The sequence below is a fragment of the Pleurodeles waltl genome, chromosome 7 (genome assembly GCF_031143425.1).
Source record: "Pleurodeles waltl isolate 20211129_DDA chromosome 7, aPleWal1.hap1.20221129, whole genome shotgun sequence".
Taxonomy (NCBI): Eukaryota; Metazoa; Chordata; class Amphibia; order Caudata; family Salamandridae; genus Pleurodeles; species Pleurodeles waltl.
In genome coordinates, this window is record NC_090446.1 from 1,089,150,750 (window position 1) to 1,089,173,600 (window position 22,851).

Sequence of the window (22,851 nt, forward strand, 5' to 3'; positions counted from 1 at the left end):
GGAAGGCTGTCCATAGTGCACAACCTTCAAATCTGTGCACATGATTTAACACTGAGAAATATCATAGTAAACAATTGACCAAAAAAATGTGATGCCACCTTGTGCTAGAATGTTTAGGGTACATAAGGAAGGTAGGATAGAGAGGTGAATGGAGGGATAATATACAGAGAGTCACCACCGTGAACAATAGTTACTATTATTGCAGAAAGAGAACAAATAAGAAGTGAGATAGTGTACATGTTTAATGAAGAGTGGGATAACGCAGTATCCAAGAAAAAACATAAAATTACCTCAAAAACTATGGTAGAGGAAAAATGCTGACCAAATAATAAACTTCCGTTGGATTAGCAAACCGTGTTGTACTATGTCTAAAAGAAAAATCCAACAGAGAGACATGGAAAACCATAAAACTCCTGAGATAAATTGTCAAACAACCAAAGCAGCAATTTAACCAAATGAGCACAAGGCGGGAAAAAGGCTAAATGAGACCTACCCAAATCAGAAAGATTGCCGTATGGGGGTATTTAGTGTCGTCAAAAACTGCGAGTTTCCCAGAATCGTAGATACTAAGGTTCCATAACTCCTAAAACAAGGAGAAGTATATAAGAAGCAGGTCTGGGAATAGGAAAAATAACTGTACCAATGGCCCACACGAACATGGAGCTAAAACAACATTGCCAAATGGATCCTTTTGTGTATCCACAAGAATATATATATATGTATACCCCTATACTCGTTAGCCCCTAAATAAACACCCTTTAATCACAAACCAATCTGGAGTCAGTCTGATCTTTCACAAATGTTTTATGTAACACTAGCAACAAATATCAATGTAAATTTGCATTTACTCATACCAATGTATGACAGTTGTTGGCCAGAAGTACATATAGCAGAAGGCAGAATGTGGTACCCAGATCTGAAAACAGTAAATCCAAAGGAAACTGTCAGTGTCCATAGACAGAGGTGAAGAGGCTGACATGTACAATGTCCTACAGTATTCTGAAATGTGAGGAGGAGTTACATTCTCTTACCTGTGTGTCACTGGAAGTACTGCATAATGATGTTTGTTCTGTTGTCAATATCTTCTTCCTCTGCCTCCTCTTCCTCACTGTCTACAAGCTCCACCACTGCCACAAGACCATCACCAAACTCATCCCCCTGCAGAAAAGGCACCTGCCGTCTCAATGCCAGGTTGTGCAACATGCAGCACGCCACGATTATCTGGGACACCTTCTTTGGAGAGTAGTATAGGGAACCACCTGTTAGATGGAGGCACTGGACTCTGGCCTTCAGGAGGCCGAACGTCCTCTCAATAATACGCCTAGTTCGGCCATGTGCCTCATTGTAGCGGTCCTCTGCCCTTGTCCTGGCATTCCTCACTGGGGTCAGTAGCCATGACAGGTTGGGGTAACCAGAGTCACCTGCAAATTCCGAGGAATACCTGTTAGACACATACTAATCCTTAGGGACTATCCCATACCCAGACACCTACTCATACTGTGTGGGGACCTTGGGCTCACCTATTAGCCACACCCTGGGCCTCTGGAGTTGGCCCATCACATAAGGGATACTGCTATTCTGCAAGAAATAGGCGTCATGCACAGAGCCAGGATACTTGGCATTCACATGGGAGATGTACTGGTCCGCCAAACACACCATTTGCACATTCATTGAATGGTAGCTTTTTTTATTTCTGTACACTTGTTCATTTCAGAGTGGGGGGACAAATGCCACATGTGTACCATCAATTGCACCAATGATGTTGGGGATATGTCCCAGGGCATAGAATTCAGCTTTCACTGTGGCCAAATCCTCCTCCTGGGGCAACACGATGTAGCTGGGCATGTGTTTCAGCAGGACAGACAAAACTCTGGTCAACACATTAGAAAACATTGGCTGAGACATCCCAGATGCCATGGTCACTGTAGTTTGAAAGGAGACACTTGCCAGGACATGGAGCACTGACAGGACCTGCACTAGAGGGGGGATACCTGTGGGCTGGCAGAGAGATGACATTAGGTCTGGCTCCAATTGGGCATACAGTTCTTGGATTGTTACACGATCAAGTCTGTATGTAATTATGATGTGTCTGTCTTCCATTGCTGACAGGTCCACCAGGGGTCTGTACACTGGAGGATGCCGCCATCTCATCATCTGCCTCAGCGGTTGTAACCTATGGAGGAGAATGGTGAGTAGAGGTTCATTTACCACATATGTAGCACTTCTGTGTCTGCAGTAATGCTAGTAAATCCGTGTGTGAAAAAGTTAGTCCGTATATGTGCCAATATGTGCTGTGATGCAGTTAGGTGCCATGCCATGTGCACCCCTGAAATGGTCGGCTGCTGACTTGTGTGGAGGGACAAGGGGAAATGAGGTAACTCTGCTGGCATTGTGCAGTGTTGTGGTAGGCAGTCAAAGACCGCCGAGCAACTCAGCATTGGTTATCATTGGGCCCTATGGGTTTCAGGAGCCAATGGCCATGTACGCCTGCGGTGACGGTACGCAATGCCGCAGACATGACCGCCATTTTCTATCTGTTCACTCACTTGATACCAAACCCTCAACAGGAGAGGACCTACACTGCAAGTGCTGCTGTGACCTGAGTCTGGAAGCGACAAAGGCTCATGTGTCTGGGGAAAGGGCCCCTGCCATCACTGCGGAAGAGTTCGACAAACTGGTGGATGGGGTCCTTCCCCAGTACACGCTACTCTACGGTCCTCAAGACAAACAGGTACAGTACACTGTGAGCATGATGCGTGGGCAATGCCTGTTTGGTGTGGTGTGGATGGAAGCCACATGTTTGGGGGGGCTAAGGGCTGCATGTGAGGATGGTGAGTGTATGTGCTTCAGGGCATGGGTGGGAACTGGTGGGCAATGAGTATGACTGTCCGGATGAGTGAGTAATTTCCTTTCCTCCTGTACCTTCCCTCTAGGTCAGCACCCACCAGAAGAAGGGTATTTGGCGTGCCATCGCCAAGGAAGTGCGGACCCTGGGGGTCTATCACAGACGGAGCACCCACTGCTGCAAGAGATGTGAGGACCTGCGCCACTGGAGCACGAAGACGGCGGAGGCCCAGCTGGGGCTGGCTTCCCAACGTGGAAGGGGTGCCTGTCGCACCATGACCCCCCTAATGTTCTGCATCCTGGCAGTGGCCTATACGGAGTTGGATGGGCGCTTGAGGGCATCACAGCAACCACAAGGGGGTGAGTACAGTGTCATAAAGCTGACTCTGCGTGGTTTAGAAGGTATCTGGATGGGGGTGTGGGCTGTGGGTGCCCTTAGGCCAGGGCGGTCATGCCAGGGTAGGTCCCTTGTTTGAAGGCTCAGAAGCACCCCTACCCCAATGGTACAATCGGACAGCTATTAGTGTGCAGGGTCCTGTTGGTGTCAGGTGTGCATATGTTGGCATTAGGCATTGTACCCCATGGGGTGGTGACTACCTTTGTGAGTGGTTTGGCAAGGCCTAGTGTACAGGGCAGCTCTGTGTTGGTTGTGTCCGTCAACGGTAGTGGTGTTCCTGGCATTGACCATGTGTGTCCTCTGTCTCTTCCCCCACTTCTTGTTTTGTCACCCCGTCCTTGTGTGCATTAGCATCATGGCGGAGGATCAGAGGCACCGGCGACCGAGGGAGTTGCATCCCACATGGCCCACATGGTCCCACATGGCCACATCCCGCATCCCACAGGAGGGTGAATCCACGGGGGGTGAAGGCACCAGTGGGACAGAGGGCGAGGGGAGCTCGACAGGGGGGACAGGAGGGGACACCAGCGACAGCAACTCCTCCTCTGATGGAAGCTCCCTGGTGGTGGCAGACACCTCTGTGCCCACCCCATCAACAGGTATAGCCACCACCACCCCTACCCGCACCGCCCTCCCAGCAGCCCCTCAGCATGTTTCCCGTGCCCGCTCACGCAGGAGGGTGGGCATCTCCTTCAACCCAGGCACCTCAGGCCCTGCCCCACTCAGCCCTGCTGCCCTCAGTGAGAAGGCTATTGACCTCCTGAGATCCCTCACTGTTGGGCAGTCAACCATTCTGAATGCCATCCAGGGTGTCGAGAGGCATTTGCAGCAAACAAATGCAAACCTGGAGGGCATTCATTCTGGCGTAGCCGCCAAACAGAGAGCATGTTAGGCTCCGGCCTCAGCACTGATGGCAGCCATTGTGCCTGTGTCCAGACTCCCCCCTCCATCTTCCACTACCCAGACCCAATCCCGTCTACCTCAGCCTATCCCAAGCACACCATCAGACCAGCATGCACACACATCAACAGACAAAAGTGGAAAACATTAGCACCACACATCCCACAGGCTCTCACACAGGCACCATACCCATGCACACATACCAACATCCACTTCCTCCACTGTGGTCTCCTCCTCAATGCCCTCCCTCCCTCCCAGTCTCGTCTCCACTCACACCTGCATGCACTACATCATCAGTCACAGCCTCCATCACCAGCACGCCCATCACTACACACCACACACGTGCAATCACCACCCCCACTACATTCACACGTCCCCTGTGTCCTTTCCCAATGTGTCTGTGAGCCCTCCTCCCAAAGAACACAAACGCAGGCACACACACAGTCAACAGCCATCCACTTCACAACAGCCTCCAGCCCATGCACCCTCACCCAAACTCAGCAGATGTACACCTCCAACAACCACTACCTCTTCCTCCACTCCCACACCCCCTCCATCTTCCTGTCCCAGTGTGTCTAAAAAACTTTTCCTAGCTAACTTGAACCTCTTCCCTACACCTCCCCCGTCCGTCCCCTAAGGCCAGGATGTCTAGATCCCAGCCCAGCACCTCAGCCACCACATCTGCGTCTGCTGCGATCTGTGCAAGTCAGGGTGGATCAAAGGGGGCACCCGTCAGAGCTGCCAATGTGCCACCTACAGATGGGAAGGACCACCCTATTCCGCCACCTGCAAAGGTCAAAAAGGGGCCAGCTTCCAGCAGGGGAAAGTTGCACCAATCACCCAGCAAAGCCTCGCCCAAACACAGAGTGGACAGTGCCAAGGTCCCAGCAGCAACTGCCAAGGTGGGGAAGGGCCACAAGGCAAAGGGCAAGTCACCTCAGGGCACAATGCCTCCTGGTGAGGATCTGGTGAACACCGTTTTGTCAGGGATGCCAGCGACCTGTTCCACAGTAACCACTGCCGCAACGACCACCACCTGCACCGCCACCTGCACTGCCGCAGCAACAACGTCAGTCTGCAGCATCCTCCCCAAGGATAAACCATCCAAGGCTGCCAGAGATGGTATGGTGTCTCCCTCCACCACAACAGCCACTTGTACCACAGCCAGCACCGGCAGCATCTTCGCTGCAGCCACTGCTACCTGCACCACCATCTGCACTGCCACGTGCCCAGCCGGTACCACTCTGTCAGACGTCAGCAGCATCACTAGTGGGCAGCCGTCCGAGGCTGCAGGCGACGTCCTGGACCCTGGACACGCCACTTGAGGCACCACCTCCACCACTGGCACTACCAGCAGTTGGAAGCCTAAGTCGCTGCCGGATGGAGTGTGGCTCTGCCTCCATGGAGTATCATGCAACCTGTTTCAGGTACATCACGTGGCTCAAACACCCAGATGAGAGGATGTTAACTGCCACACCCCAGGTGCAGCATCACTGGGCACAAAGCCCCCTACAGAACCAGTGGATGGATACATCCACTCACCCTTTCCTTGGCAGGATGAAGCAGACTGGGCACAAGGCCCCCTCCAGAACCAGTGGAGAGATGCATCCACTAACCCAATCCTTGGCAGGATGAAGCAGACTGGGCACAAAGCCCCCTCCAGAACCAGTGGAACATGGCATCCACTTGAGAGACTGTGGCTTTGCACTCCCCAGGACCAGGCAGTGGGCAAACCACCCACTTAAGAGACTTGAGAGACTGTGGCTTTGCACTCCCCAGGACCAAGCAGAGGGCAAACCACCCACTTGAGAGTCTTGAGAGACTGTGGCTTTGCACTCACCAGGACCAAGCAGTGGGCAACCCACCGACTTGAGAGACTTGAGAGACTGTGGCTTTGCACTCCCCAGGACCAAGCAGTGGGCAAACCACCCACTTGAGAGACTGTGGCTTTGCAATCCCCAGGACAATACAGTGTGCATGGAGCCCCCTCGAGGAGCAGTGGCGTCTTACCATCTTCTACCTGAGGTGCCCCTCTCCCCTTTCCCCTGAAGTGCCTGTGTTTTTTTGACCTGATGACCCTGCAGTGTTTTCTCCATTTTGAGGCAGGTGTCATGTGTGGGCTTGGCTCATGATTTTTGGGTCCACTGGTCTACGGACATTTACAAGGGACAGTGTACTGTCTTGTGTACATAACGTAAAAAAAATTAAATACTGATTATTTGCTTTTCTCTTGATATATCTGAATGTTCCAATATAAAACTAGTTAGACTCATTTCCTTTTGTCCTTGCGTTCTTCCAGGGGGCGACAGGGTGTATCTGTATTGTTGTTGGATATGTTTGTGTGTGTGGTGTTGTGGGTGGGGGTGGGGTGTGCCATGCCGCGTGTGTGTGTCACTTTCTTTTCCCTCCTCCCCTCCCCTGTGTGCTAGGTTCAGTACTCTCTGTTGTTGCCACTGCCGCCTTCTTTCTACTTCGTGGTGTATTAGTAGATACACCAACATGGGGAGGGTCTGCAATTCGGGCCCCATGGCGTCCTGGTTCTTCATGGAGTGTCAAGAGGTGAGTGATTTCCCTTCTGGGTTCTGTTTCCGCCATGCTTTTGATGTCGTTGGTACCGCCCCAGAAAAGCTGGCAGATTGGTGCCTTGTAATACAGTGGGTGGTACATTGTCTTCCATCTGTCTGTTGGCGGTGACCGCTGCGGTGCTTGTTGCTACCGCCGTGGCTGTCGGAGTGTTAAAGTGACTGTCTATGTTGGCGGTTTCCACCGTGGTTGTAATCCCATTTTTTTTTACTGCCGGCCTGTTGGTGGTGTTACCGCCGCTTTAACAACGACCACCAGGGTTGTAATGAGGGCCATAGTTCTAGAATTCACCAGAGTCAAATAGAGAAATCGCTCAAATTGGATTTCAGTGGCAGATGCGAAATAGCAATCTTCACACTCATGATTCTATGTATAACTCAGTCCATGTCATCAATATTTACATCTTCTTCTTCTGAAACTCCAATGATCACCATTGTGAATTCCTGTGCATCTTTTTGAGCATTTAAAGTAAATACTATGGTTCCACTATAATGGTCTACTAGTTCTCGAATGCCTGAAACAGAATGGATTACAGTTGTATCATGAGATAAGCATAAAAGGCTGTGAAACAGTGCTGTGCACAATGTGCTCTATGTTTTTTCTTGAATCACATGCACAACGTGTAGTAAATGGAAGAGAACATTGAGAAGAACATTAGCATAATAGTTCACACCGTTAGTGTTCTCCAACTGGTAATGTACAATATCTCTATCGTTTTCCAATTTTCTTTTCAAAACATCTTTTTGTTTCTCCTTGTTTATTGTCTTTTCAGGAATATGCGCTGATTCTTTTGTACGTTTCCACTTAGGAAATAATATCCATTTTTCATAAACAGGATACTGTTCTAAACTAGAGGCATATATACTTCTTAATCTGTTGTACTTTCTAACACAACTTGCACTGAGGTTCTTAGCATCAAAATCAACCAGAAACAAACCTGACATTGTTCAAACTCGTGATATGGTACATATGACATTCCTTCATTAAATACTGTACTTCCAATATTAATAAATAAAGAATCTACACTTAAACCTTGTGATTTATGGATAGCTACAACATAAACAAGACTGACTGGGAACTGCTTCTGTTGGACATATAAGTCTTTTACAAGCAAAAAGCGTACAACACACTGTCCAGTTACCTTCACGCCATCAACCAGATCAAACTTTTTAGCTAAGAATTCAACCTCATCATGATTAGGGAATTTAATGAAATCAATAACTTTACCCATTGCACTATTTATTAGTCCTTCTTCAGCATTTTAAATTATGTTTCAAAATTACTCTACAGATTTTGCACTCATGGAAACACTTTTCCGGTCCAGCAGTCCTGGATACAGATTCCTCCAAAGAGTTCAATTTGTCTTGTGGTTTTCCACTGTGCAGCACTGTCATTTTCTGGCTTTCCATTTTGTAGATAGCTGTAATTTCCAAAATTTCTTCTTTTTCCAGTTTCAATAATTCTTAATTGAAATTGGCACATTCTTGAAGACTAGGCATTAATTAAACTATGGATTTCCCTTCTTCTCAGAAATTAAACATTAGCTCTGCAGCTGTGTTGTTAGAGGTAAACAGTCTCTTAATGAGTTGACTTTCCAAGGTACATTTTCATCCTCTTTTAGAATACCTACTCTAAAGTCCTTTAAAAGATTTGTGCATTCTATGTCAGAGGATTGGCGCATATGTTTGATGAGTTCCCTGTATTTGAAGTATTGCCAAATGTTTACATTTCTAATATTTCTCTATGAGTTCTGAGTTTCTTCATGTAAAAGAGTCTTGAAAACAGGTCGTCCTTTCACAAGGGTAAGCTGTAGTAGGTGACCACACACAATTAAATGATTACCTCCAAACAAGACATCATATTTTGCTTTTAAAATCTATTGCATTCTCAAGTGAAAAAAGTCAAGCATTACATTTGAAACCATGCTTACCTCATCAATAATTAAAACCTTCAATTTCTTTAACCTCTTGCCACCTCATGACACGCTTCACCGTATAAATGCTGGTATTCCAGTTTATTGTCATGTTCAACCAGTAGAATAAGTTGTCTTTAAAAAGTTATTCCATTGATATTTTGTGCAGGTAATCTAGTAGGTGTTGTTACTACACACAATATGTTTGATTATGTAGTCTTGTGTAGGTAAGAGTAGAAAAGTTTTTCCCCTATACCAGTTTGACCACTAGTGTATAATAGTACCGGCTTAAATGATGAGCGATTGCATTGTTTCTTCTCAGGAAGAAATCCATGTTCTATTTTGTTTTTTCTTTACTTCAATATGATGTCTTTATGTTCATTATTGAGTTGTGCAACTAACTGTTCCCAATCTACAGATTGCTGTCTTGCTTGCTCTATTGCAATTTCCACTTCATTGACAGCTATTTTAGCTTTGTTTTCACTAATAGGTTGTCAAAGAGGATCCTGACTTTTAGTGGTCCTGATCTTTGGCTGCTTTAGAACTATCCTTAGCTACCTCAGCAGCATCTGTTTCTTCTTCTTATATTTCATCATTTACCATTACACTGAATGATATATTTGACAGCAATGAAATAAGCTTCATAGCAGCCATAGGCGCTCATCACGACCCTGGCGGTTGGTGATAAAGTCGTGGTAATACCGTGAACAGGCTGGCAGTAACTAGTGCCAAACTATGACCATGGCGGTGATATCTCCGAAAGACAGCCAATGTACCACACCCACTGCCAGGGCGTAAACAACAGTCACCATGGCGGTAGCTATCAACAGCCAGGCAGAAGACAAAGTACTGCCCACCATATTATAAAATGCCAATCCACCACCTATTCTGGGGCACTACCAAAAGCCATTAAAAGCCTGGCAGAAACAGAGCTCAGAAGTGAAAGGACTCACCATTGGAGACAGAGGGAAGAAGCACGCCTCCAGGGAACCAGAACTGCAAGCCTTTCCGATGACCTTCTACGTTATGCTCCACACAAACACCAACGTCCGCGTAGACGATGATGGTGAATACAGCCACCTAGCACACAAGGGAGGGGGGGAGGAAAATGAGAGTGACACACACAGGCACAACACACACCCCATACACACACATCATACACACAACCAGCTGCACCAAAAAAACTATTTATCCCTGTAAATCGGCTGAATAATGCAAGGACAACAGGAATTGACTAAAGTGATTGTAATAAGATCAACATCAAAATTAATAATTAGATTTGGCAATGCAACAGATGTGTACAATTGTACAAAAAAGGGACACTGCCCAGTCCTCAGTTCACAGGGGCCACATGGCCACAGGGTAAAGTCCAAGGCCCCACTTGTTACCTGCACTAATACGGAGAGAACACTGCAGGGGTATCAGTTGGCAAATAAGCAGGCACCTCAGGGGGAGGGGGCAGCTCAGCCAGATGTGGAAACAAGACCACTGTTTCTGGAGGGGGCAACATGCCATGTGCTTAGTCCTGAAGAGTGCAATGCCACAGTCTCTGAAGGAGGTAAATACCCTACTGGTTCTGGAGGGGGCAACATGCCCTGTGCTTGTCCTGGGGAGTGCAAGGCCACAGTTTCTTGAGTGGGTGAATTGCCCACTGGTTCTGGAGGGGGCAACATGTCCTGTGATTGGTCCTGGGGAGTGCAAGGCCACAGTTTCTCAAGTGGGTGACTTGCCCACTGGTTCTGAAGGGGGCAACATACACTGTGCTTGATCCTGGGCAGTGGAAGGCCACAGTCTCTCGAGTGGGTGACTTGCCCACTAGTACTGAGGGGGCAACATGCCCTGTGCTTAGTCCTGGGGAGTGCAAGGCCACAGTCTCTCAAGTGGGTGACTTGCCCACTGGTTTTAGAGGGGGCAGCATGCCCTGTGCTTGGTCCTGGGGAGTGCAAGGCCACAGTCTCTCAAGTGGGTGACTTGCCCACTGGTTCTAGTGGGACAGGCCACACAGCAGCCCATGGAGGCTGGATCATACGACATCCACTGGCGGTGACGGCTGCACTGTGGTAGTGGTGGTAGTGGGAGACTCCTGCTCAGCCCCTGCACCCTCCGATGGCTGTACTGTGGTGGTTGTGGGAGGCTCCTGCTCAGCCCCTGCACCCTCCGATGGCTGCACTGTGAAGCGTGGTGGTTGTGGGAGGCTCATGCTCAGCCCCTGAACTCACTGATGGCTTCCCAACCACGGCTGGCGTAGGGGGCTCTGTGACAGCCTCTGGTGCAGGCTCCTTCCCCTTTTTGCTGCCTGGTGCAGGTTCCTTCCCCTTATTGCTGGCTGATGCAGGCTCTTTCTCCTACTTGCTGACTAGTGCTGGTTCCTACCCCTTTGTGCTGGCTGGTGCAGGCTCTTTCCACTTTTTTCTGGCTGGTGAATCAGGCTCCTTCCCTTTTTTGCCGGATGGTGCAGGCTCCTTCCTCTTTTTGCTGGCTGGTGCAGGCTCCTTCCCCTTTTTGATGGCTGGTGCAGGCTCCTTCCCTTTTTTGGTGGTTGGTGCAGGCTCCTTCCCTTTCAGTATTTGTGGCCTGGAATCTTTTCCACCACGAGTAGGTGCTGATGATATTGCGCCCGTGGACTGTTTGGCTGAGGTGCTTGGTTGGGTTTTTTGTTACCCTGGCCATATGTGCAGCATGGGGGAAGGGGTAGGGAAGAGGTCAATTGTGGAAAGGAAAAGCTTTTTAGGGTCATTGGGGTGAGAAGAGGGAGAAGAAATGGGAGTGGAGGATGAGGGAATGGTTGTTGGAGGTGTTTGTCTGCTGGATTTGAGTGCAGGTGCATGGGTTGTATGCTGTTGAGAGGTCAATGGCTGTTGGGTGTCTGAGTCCTTGCATTTGTGTACTTTAGGAGGGAGGACAGACACTGTGGGAGAGGACACAAGGGACGTGTGCATGGATGTTGTGGAGGCGTCTACCAATGAGGTGTGTGTTCTGCTTGGTGTGGTGATGATGCAGGTAGTGAATGATGATGTGTTGCATGCAGATGTGAGTGTGGTTGTAACTGGGAGGGAGGTGGAGGAGGAGAAGGGGGGAGACTGTGGAAATAGTGGATGTTGTTGTGTCTGCAACTGGATGGTGTTTGTGTGAGTGCCTGTGGGATGAAGTGTGGTGCTTGTGTTTGCCTGTGACACTCTTGGGTGTTGTCCTGTGTTCATGCTCATCTGGCTGTGTGCTTGGAATGGGTTAGGGTTGAGGAGAATGGGACTGGGAAGTGGAAGATGGAGGGGGGGCGGTTGAAACAGGGACAATGGCTGCCATCAGAGAGCAGCCAGAGCTTTGATCAATCTCTGTTGAGCCACCAATCCACTGTGAATGCCCTCCACGAATGCATTAGATTGCTGCATCTAGGCTACCAGCCTCTGGATGACATTCACAGTGGTTGATTGCCCTACAGAGATGGATCTCAGAAGGTCAATAGCCTCCTCACTCAGTACTGCAGGGCTGTCTGGGGCAGGGCCTGAGGTGCCTGGGGTGAAGGAGATGCCCACCCTCCTAGATGTGCAGGCATGGGCAACTCGCTGAGGGGCTGCTGCGAGGGTAATGCTGGTACGGGGGTGGCGGCTGTTCCTGCAGCTGGGGTGGTCACAGAGGTGTCCACCACCACCATGGAGCTCCCATTGGAGGAGGTATCTGAGTCTGTATTGTCTCCTCCAGTCTCCGCCGTGGTGCTCCCCTCGCCCTTCGTCCCACTGGTGCCCGCAGCGTTGATGGTCTCTGCCTCGTGGGTCCTGTGAGATGCAGCTCCCCCCGTCACCGGTGCCACTGCTCCTCCACCAGATGATGCTAATGCACATAAGGACAGGATGACGAAAGAAGAAAGTGGGGAGAGAGACAAAGGATACACTGGGTCAGTGATTGCACCAACACCACCGTTGGCGTACACAGCACCCTCACACACAGGGAACAGGCCTACGCATTATGCATTGCATTACCAGTGTGATATGGATAGCCACCAAGGCATTAGGAGGAGCACACACCGCCAACTGCAGCACACCTGGGACCCATGCAGCCCAGACCAGTAGTGGATGCTTACAAGCTAGGATGCAGTATTTCCCCTTCAGACCCTTAGCCACTAGAGGACCTATTCTGCCATGTCTGGCCTGGCCTGGGGGCACCCACTGACACCCACCCACCACCCGGATACCACCCCTCCAGCCGTTTCTTCAATGATTGTCACTGTACTCAACCCCTTGTGGCTGCTGTGATGCCCTCAACCGCCCATCCAGATCTGGATAGGCCACCGCCAGTATGCTGGCCATCAGGGGGACAGGGTTTGATGGGCAACCCTTCCTCGTTGGGCCGCCATCCCTAGGTGGGCCTCTGCGGTCTTCCATGCCTAGCATCTCAGGTCCTCCCACCGTTTGCAACAGTGGGTGCGCTGCCTGCCTTAGATCCCCAGGCGCCACACCTCCTTGGCGATGGCACGCCATATACCCTTCTTTTGACATGCGCTGACCTACAGAGACAATACAGACAGGAGAACACCATAAGACAAACAGTCTAGCCTGTAGCAGGAATGACCCACCATACCCGTTTCCATCACCATTTGCACACACATAGCCCAGCACACAACGTGTACGCAGACAAGAGGACATCCCTCTTCCCTGACACAATGCCTTCCCACACATCTCCATGCATTTATGCCACATGCATCATGCCCACAGTGTACTCACCTGTTGGTCTGGAGGTCCATACAGCAGTCCGTACTGGGGTAGGACCCCATCCACCAGTCTCTCCAACTCCTCTGAAGTGAAGGCTGGTGCCCTTTCCCCAGTCACACAGGCCGTGGTAGGTTCCAGACAAAGGTCACAGCAGCACATGCAGTGTAGGTCCTCTCCTATGGAAGGCCAGGAAACAAGTGAGGAATCAGATAAAGAGTGGCGGTCACGTCTACGGCAGTGCATACTGTCACCGCCGGCGTAAATCACCATTGGCCACTATACCCAATAGGGCCCAATTTTAACCAATAGTGAATTGCACGGCTTTTCCAGACCGCCTCCGCAATGGTGCACAACATCATCTGCATTACCTCACTTCCACCTGTCCCTCCACACAGGACAGGCAGACGCCACTTCAAAGGAGGGTACGCCTATGGAATAATGCTCCATCACACCAGAAATAGGCACATACTGGACAAATCACACTGACCCTTTACATGTTTACAGATTGCAGACTACTGTTGTAGCTCTGTTGTTTAGTTTGTGACAGCCTCTTCACTCTTTTGTCCCTTAGATTCCGTCCGCTGCAGATGAATAGGAGATAAAGACATACCCCCATGTACAGAACCCTGGTGGATTTGGCTACACAGGAGGACAGGCACATAATACTCACCTATAGACTGGACAGGGCCACAATCACAGAGCTGTGTGCCCAATTGGAACCTGGCCTGATATCTGCTATCTGTCATCCCACTGGGAACACCCCTCTTGTGCAAGTGCTAGCAGTACTCCATTTCCTGGCAACTGTTTCTTTCCAAGTGACAGTGGGCTTGGCAGCAGAAATCTCACAGCCAATGTTCTCAATAGTGCTGACAACAGTGTTGTCTGTCCTGATAAAACACATGTGCAGCTAAATTGCATTTTCCCAGGTGGAGAATTTGGCCACTGTGAAGGCCGAGTTTTATGCAATGGGACATATCCCCAATATAATTGGGACGACTGACGAAACACATATTGAATTTGTCCCCCCTGCCAGAATGAACAGGTGTTCAGGAATCATAAGAGTTTCCACTCTATGATTGTGCAGATGGTGTGCTTGGCGGACCAATATATCTCCCACGTCAGTGCTAAGTATCCTGGGTCCGTGCATGATGCCTTTGACCTGAGGAACAGCATCCCAAATGTGATGTCCTAACTACAGAGGCACAGGGTGTGGCTAGTAGGTGAGCCCTGGTTCCCACCCAGTATATGTTGGTGTATGGCTATGGTGTTGGCCATATAGAATAGTGTGTAGCTAAATGTTGTCCCTCAATATTTGCAGGTGACTCTCGTTACCCAAACCTATCATGGCTGCTGGCCCCTGTGAGGAATGCAAGAACAAGGACTGAAGAATGTTATAATGAGGCACATGGCCGAACCAGAAGGATCATAGAAAGGACCTTTGGCCTCCTGAAGGCCAGATTCTGGTGCATCCATCTAACAGATGGATACCTGTGCTACTCACCCAGAAGGTCTGCCAGATAGTGGTGGCATGCTGCATGTTGCACAACCTGGCCATCAGACGCCATGTCCCTTTTCTGCAGGAGGAGGAGACAGGAGGTGCCCATGTGGCAACTGTGGACCCTGTGGACAGTGAGGATGAGGTGGCAGAGGATGAGGATGCGGACAACAGAAAATCTGTAATCCGTCAGTACTTCCAATGACACACAGGTGAGAGAGTGCAACTTTCCATTTCAATGAATTTGGTTGTATTCTGTGTGACATTGGCATGTTGGTATTTCCCACTTCTATGCCCACTTACTGTTCCCTCTGGCTATTCATTTTGCAGATGTTGGTGATTTGACAAATACTCCTGGTGTGATCACAACAGCCACTACATGTCATCAATTCTATGCTCATTCTATGTACTGTTCATTTGCAGTGGTTGTGCTTGTTTCAATCAATCCATATTTGAAATACATGACATACTTGAAATCGATTTGTATCAAAGGGTGTTTATTGAAATGCTAAAATATAGAGGGGAAAGTGCAAAGGGATGGGGTGATGCTGGACGAAAGTCAATCAATCAATCGATCAAACAAATTTCTTAAGCCCACTACTCACCCCGCAGGGTCTCAAGGCACGGGGGGGTTCTTGCTCAAAAAGCCATGTTTTGAGGTGCTTTCTGAAGGTTAGGAGGTCCTGGGTCTTGCGTAGGTTGATGGAGAGGGAGTTCCAGGTTTTGGCTGCAAGGTGGGAGAAGAATCTGCCATCGGAGGTGGTGCTTTGGATGTGGAGGACTGTAGTGAGGGTGCGGTCGGCGGAGCGGAACTGTCTTGTTGGTTTGTGGAAGTTGATTCATTCATTGAGGAAGGCCGATCCGGTGTGATGGAGGGCTTTGTGAGCATGGACAAGGATTTTGAAAATGATCCTTTTGTTGACGGGCAGCCAGTGTAGGGATCTGAGGTGGGCGGAGATGTGTTTGTGACAAGGGAGGTTGAGGATGAGACGTGCAGCTGTGTTTTGCATGCGCTGGAGTTTTCTCTGAAGCTTGGCTGTGGTCCCTGCGTAGAGGCCGTTGCCGTAGTCCAGTCAGCTGCTTATGAAGGCGTGGGTAACCGTTCTTCTGGTTTCTAAAGGAATCCATTTGAAAGTCTTGCGTGGCATGCGAAGGGTGTTGAAGCAGGAGGATGAGTCATGGAGAGAGATGAGTCCAGTATGATGCGGAGATTGCATGCGTGGGTGGTGGGTGTTGAAGGTGGTCCAAAGGTGGTGGGCCACCAAAAGTAATTCCATGCTATCTTGTTGGGACCGAAGAAGATGATCTCAGTTTTTTCTGAGTTCATTTTGAGGTGGCTTGCTGTCATCCAGTTAGCGATGATGAGGAGTCCAGCGTGGAGGTTATTCTTGGAGGTAGATAGGTTTCTCGTGAGATGATGAGCTGTGTGTTGTTAGCATATGAAATCATGGTGAGGCCGTGGGGGCAGATGATGTTGGTGAGTGGAGCCATGCAGACATTGAAAAGGGTGGGGCTGAGGGAGGATCCTTGGGGGACCCCACAGACGGTCTTGGTGGTGGTAGACCGGAAAGGAAGGAGGCAAACTCTTTGGGTTCTTTCAGAGAAGAAGGAGGTTAGCCAGTCCAGGGCTTTTTGGTGAATTCTGGTGTCGAAGAGGTGTGTGTGAAGGGTTTGGTGGCATACGGTGTCTAAAGCTGCAGAGAGGTTTAGGAGGATGAAGGCGACGGTTTCGCCCTTGTCCAATTTGGTCCTGATGTCGTCTGTACAGGCGATGAGGGTGGTCTCGGTGCTGTGGTTTTTCCAGAATCCAGACTGGGAGACGATGGGTATGTTGTTGTCTTCTAGGAAGCAAGACAGTTGTATGTTTTCTATCTTCTCTATGACCTTTGCGGGTAAGGGGAGTAGAGAGATGGGTCGGTAGTTTGTGAGGTCTTCTGGGTCTGCTTTGGGATTTTTGAGAACAGCGTTGACTTCGTCGTCTTTCCAAATATCTGGGAAGCTTGCGGTGCCGAAGGAACTATTGATGACGGCCCGGAGCGGGGGAGCGATGATTTGGCTGGCCTTGTTGAAGATGTTGTGGGGGCAAGGGTCTGTTGGGGAGCCTGAGTGAATGGAGCTCATGGTTTTGCCTATTTCTTCATCGTTGGTGGGGGTCCAGGTGTTCAGTAGGTTGGTGCGGCAGGGTGCTGTGGTGCTGGTTGTGTCGGTGGTGGTGATCGTGGGTGATGACGATGTGAAGCTGTCTTGTATGTCTGCGATCTTGCAGTGGAAGTCCAGGGTATTATTCCAGTCTGTTTGTAGCACAGATGCATTGTCCAAGGGGACATAGGAAGGGGAGCAATGGCAGTTCAAGGTGGGCAGGGTGACTGAATGGGACATAAGGTGGATAATCAGGAGAGTCTCATTTCCTGGCAGGGTCTTAGCAAGTGTCTCTGGCTTCTGTCTTGATCGCAGTGAATGTTTGCAGGGTGGTTTACCTTCTGCAGGGGGAGGGGTGCTGGTGGCCTGGGGCCTCCTGGCCACTTGGGACAGCAGAAGTGGAAGGCTGTTCAGGTGACTGGCTAGTGGCAGGGGCCCGCTGGTGTGACACTGCCTCCCTCTTGATGTTGGCCATGTCTGCCAGCACCCCTGCTATGGAGATGAGGATGGTGTTGATGGTCTGCAAGTCCTCCCTGATGCCCTGGTACTGTCCCTCCAGCAGTCGCCTGTTCTCCTGCACGTTGTCTAGGATTTGGCCCATCATGTCCTGGGAATGTTGATAGGCTCCCAGGATCTCAGAGAGTGCCTCCTGGAGAGTTGGTTCCCTGGTCCTGTCCTCCCCCTGGCACACAGCAGTCCTCCCAGTGTTCCTGGTGGCCTGTGCCTCTGTCCCCTGAACCGTATGCCCACTGCCACTGACCCCAGGTCCCTGGTTGTCTTGTGTGTGAGTTGTGGCTTGGGGTCCTTGTAGAGGTGGGCACACTGCTGATTGACGTGTCCTGGGGACAGATGTTTGGGAATGCTTGGTTGCTGCTGTGGTTCTGGATACTGATGGGGGAGGATCTGTGGTGGTTTTTGACAGGGCTTGAGTAACTGGCTGTCCAGTGGTCCCTGATGGGCCAGGTAGATCGTCTGGATCCCGAAGACCAGAGTTACTGTAATCACTGTGGACATCTTCAGTTGGGGGACTGGATAGTGCTGGCACCTCCTCTCCTGTACCATTGGCTGGGGTACTGTGGGGATGTAAATGATGTGTTATGGTTAATGTGTATGACATATTGTACATCCTTGGCTTCCCCTTCATGGTTGGTGTTGCCCTGCCAGCTTTTACTTGTGTATGTTGGTGTATGGTAGGATTGTTAGATCTCTATGCTAGGCATGCTTTAGTGATGAGGGTCCATGCAGGGCTGTGAGGGGTGTCCATGCATTGGTACAGCATGCAGGGCTTGGCATTGGGATTAGTGAGATGTGATGGTGGAGTGTGTGGGGTGGAGTGTAGCGATGGGAGTGAAGGTGATGGTATGTGATGGCATGCAGGTATGGAGGGTGATACTTGTTGGAAGTTGACTTACCAGAGACCAGTCCCCCTCTGACTCCGGCCAGGCCCTCAGGATGCAGTATTGCCAAGACTTGCTCCTCCCATGCTGTGAGTTGAAGGTGAGGAGGTGGGGGTCCATTGCCAGTCCTCTGGATAGCAAGCCGGTGTCTTGCTGCTATGGAACATACCTTCCCCTGTAGAGCATTCCACCTCTTCCTCATGTCATCCCTTGTTCTTGGGTGTTGTCCCACGGCGTTGACCCTGTCCACGATTCACCATCATAGCTCCATATTCCTTGCTATTGATATCTGCTGCACCTGTGCTTCAAAGAGCTGTGCTTCTACCCTGACGATTTCCTCCACCATGACCCTTAACTCCTCCTCAGTGAAACGGGGGTGCTTTTGTGGTGCCATGGGTGTTATGTGGTGTGTGTTGGTGAGGGTGTGTTGGATAATGTATTGGGGTATGTGAAGTGGTTGCGTGAAGAATGTGTCAGTGTATGTGGTGTGTGTATGTAGTTGTGTTGGTGGTTTTGGTGTCAGTCGGGTGGCAATGATTTGTATTTGTAAAGCGTTGTGGGTAATGTGGGCGTGTTTCACAGTGGTGTGTGTGTGGTGTGTGTATGGTTGTCCAATGTGGTGTTGTTTTGTGTGTGGGTGTCCATTGTGAGTGCAGCAGTGTGTACCGCCAATGGTTTAACGCCGTTGAATGTCCGTCGTGGTGATTCGTGGGTCATAATGTGGTAGGCGTTGTTCTGTTGGCGTAACAGTGTGGGTTTTGATACTGGCAGTTTATCACTGACCTTAGATCTAGCAGAATTGTATATGTGGCTGTATTCTGTCAGATTTGTGTGTGTGTTTGTCATAATATGGTTAACGAATATCTGCTGCCGCCGCAGTAAGTTGCCAGCCGTTAGCGTGGTGTTAAGCGGGATTTACCGCTAGGGTCATAATGATGGTCATAGTCTCTAAGTAATTCCAATTCAACACACCAATTAAGGGGGTCATTCTGACCTCGGCGGTAAAAGGCCTATACCGCCGGTCAGAACTCCGCCATACTACCGCCGCGGCCGCGGTAAACCGCCACGGTCATTCTGACCACCAACTGTGAATCCGCCAAAAACCCGACATCCAAGGAAGGCCGCCTCATCAGCGGGACGCGGAAAACTGTAGATGACCAAACCTCCACCGCCACGCCAACACAAACACGCCCATGCCATTCTGACCCACGAATACACGCGGCGGTCTGTCAACCGCGGTATTCCATTGGCGGTACACACTGCCGCGCTCAAAATACACACACAGCTCCAAAACACAGCCACATTGGACAATTTGAAATACACACACCTGACACACATACAAACAACACTCCCACACACCCAATCAACTATAAAACACACACCCACATCACCCACAAACCCCTACGACCGAAGATCAGAGACGAAGGAGAGAGAGACACATCACAGAATAGAGAGCTACATCACACAGAGGCACACTACACCATCACACACACCACATAGAAGCACAAAGCACCACACACCAACACACTCATCACCATATACACCACCCCACACCTCATCCACACCACCCCATGGCACCCCAAAGGCACCCACGCTTTTCGGACCAAGAACTCCGGGTCATGGTGGAGGAAATCATAAGAGTTGAACCCCAGCTCTTCGGCTCACAGGTGCAGCACACCACTATAGCCAGGAAGGCGGAGCTATGGCAGCGGATCGTGGACAGGGTCAACGCGGTGGGACAGCATCCCAGAAATCGAGACGACATCCGCAAACGCTGGAACGACTTACGGGGAAAAGTGCGCTGGATGGTCTCGCGACACAACATCGCAGTGCAGAAGACTGGTGGGGGACCCCCACCCACTCCACCCGAATTCACAGCATGGGAGCAAGAGGTACTAAACATCCTGCATCCTGATGGCCTCGCTGGAGTACACGGAGGAATGGACTCTGGTAAGTACAATCTCAACTACTTCACCCCCCCCAGCATGCTAACCCCCACCACCACCCTCACCCCCAACCCCCATCACACATCCTCCCTGAGAATGTCTCTCCAGCACAACCCACCCAACACCAACCCCTGCATGCCACCACAAACTATGGACACCCATCACCTAAGCATGACCACTGCACATACCCCCCCCCAAACACCCCCACAACACCTCCCCCAAGGGAATGACAGCACTGGGGGACAAGGGCACCCATAAATCGCACGCAATAGCACACACAGAAACAATAACTATACTCTCTTACCCCATGCAGGACCCGAACGCCAACACACCGGCCAGGAGGGTCCAGAAATGTCCATCCCCCCCCGGAAGAGGCCCCCAGTGATGACAGCAGCTCTGTCGACCTGGAACCTGATGACCAGCCCGGACCATCGGGGACCTCTGGACAGTCGGTTCCCCACACACAGGCCACAGCAGACCCAACCCCCTCTGGGACCAACAGCACAGCTCCCACCCAGCGGGCCCATGCCTCTGTCTCTAGGACAGGTCAATCAGCGGTGTGTCTGCCACTACAGGGCACCCAGGCTAACCCACCACCCCAACAACAACAGGGACCTGGGGGCAGTGGTAGTGGGCACACCGTCCAGGGGACAGAGGCCGGGGGAAACAGGGCAACTCGGAGGGCTGCTGTGCGACAGAGGGGGAAGGACAGGCCCAGGGAACCCACTCTCCAAGAGGCCCTCACCACCATCATGGCAGCCTACCACCACTCCCAAGAGACGATGGCGACGGTACTGGCCAGGTTCCAGGAGATCCAGGCACAGCAGAAGGAACGCTACATGGGGTTCACCAATCAACTCACCAACATCTCTACCGCTATGGGGAGCATAGTCCAGGCCCTCAACCGGATAGAAGACACGTTGCGGGACCATGTGGCACCACACAGGGCCCCTGTCACTAGCCCGGACCAGGAACAGCCTACCACCTCCGCCGGCGCTAGTGGACAGGAGGCCCCACCACAACGACAGGCCACCAGAACCCCACCTCCTGCTGAAGAACAACCACCCCGCAAGAGGAGCCTGAGATCAAAAAAATAGACAGAGTAGGATGTCAAGACCCCCGCCAGCATGAGATACCCCCTGAAGTCATCCCACTGTCCCACATTGCCACCCTGTCCAACCTTGAACTGCCCCTGCTCCATCCTTCCACAGGCATATGGACAATGCACCTGTGAGACTGAGAAAAGGACTCTGCCATGGACATTACTCCACCCCCACCCATCACCGTGTTAATATCATGTACCATTATCTAGCACAAAAAATAAATCACTCAATGCACTGAAATCAATCAGGAGTCAGGCTGTATTATTTACAAATGTATAACACATTACCGATCAATTATGTTCTGTTAACTTTGTGCTGAACACATACCGAGATCAATAAGCATTAGTCCATGGGCTAACCAAGCAGAAGTCACGCAGTGGGTCATACAGCACTGAAAAGGGAAGGGAAAATCAAACATCAGTTTAAAAGAACTGGGGGGTCATAGACAAAGTTGAGGAGCAGGAGGCTTTCAGGAAAAGTAAAATGGCGTGGGTGATTCTTACCTGTGTGCTACTGAAAATACTGTTGGATAACTCTGTCCCTGTTGCCTGTGTCGTCCTCTGAGTCTTCCTCCTCTTCACTCTCCGCAGGCTCCACAGCTGCTTCAACACTACCATCTGGACCATCCTCCTGCAGGAAAGGCACCTGACGTCGCAATGCCAGATTGTGAAGCATACAGCAGGCCACGATGATCTGGCACACCTTCTTTGGTGAGTACATCAGGGATCCCCCTGTCATATGCAGGCACCTAAACCTGGCCTTCAGGAGGCCAAAGGTCCTTTCTATGATCCTCCTAGTTTGCCCATGGGCCTCATTGTACCGTTCCTCAGCCCTGGTCCGGGGATTCCTCACTGGGGTCAATAGCCAAGGCAGGTTGGGGTAACCAGAGTCACCTATTAGCCACACACGTTGTCTCTGTAGCTGTTCCATCACATAAGGGATGCTGCTATTACGCATCACATACGCGTCATGCACTGAACCAGGGAACATGGCATTCACATGGGAGATGTACTGGTCAGCCAAACAGACCACCTGGACGTTCATAGAATGGTAACTTTTCCGGTTTCTGTACACCTGCTCATCGTCTTTTGGGGGGACTAAGGCTACATGGGTCCCATCAATGGCACCAATTATGTTGGGAATATGTCCAAGGGCATAAATATCACCCTTCACAGTGGCCAAATCAACCTCCTCAGGGAATATAATGTAACTCCGCATGTGTTTCGTCAGGGCAGACAACACTCTAGACAAAACTTTTGAAAACATTGGCTGAGACATTCCAGATGACATGGCCACTGTTGTCTGGAATGAGCCACTTGCAAGAAAATGGAGGACTGACAGCACCTGCACCAGAGGGGGAATTCCTGTGGGTTGGCGGATGGGGGACATCAGGGCTGGCTCCAGCTGGGCACACAGTTCATGGATAGTG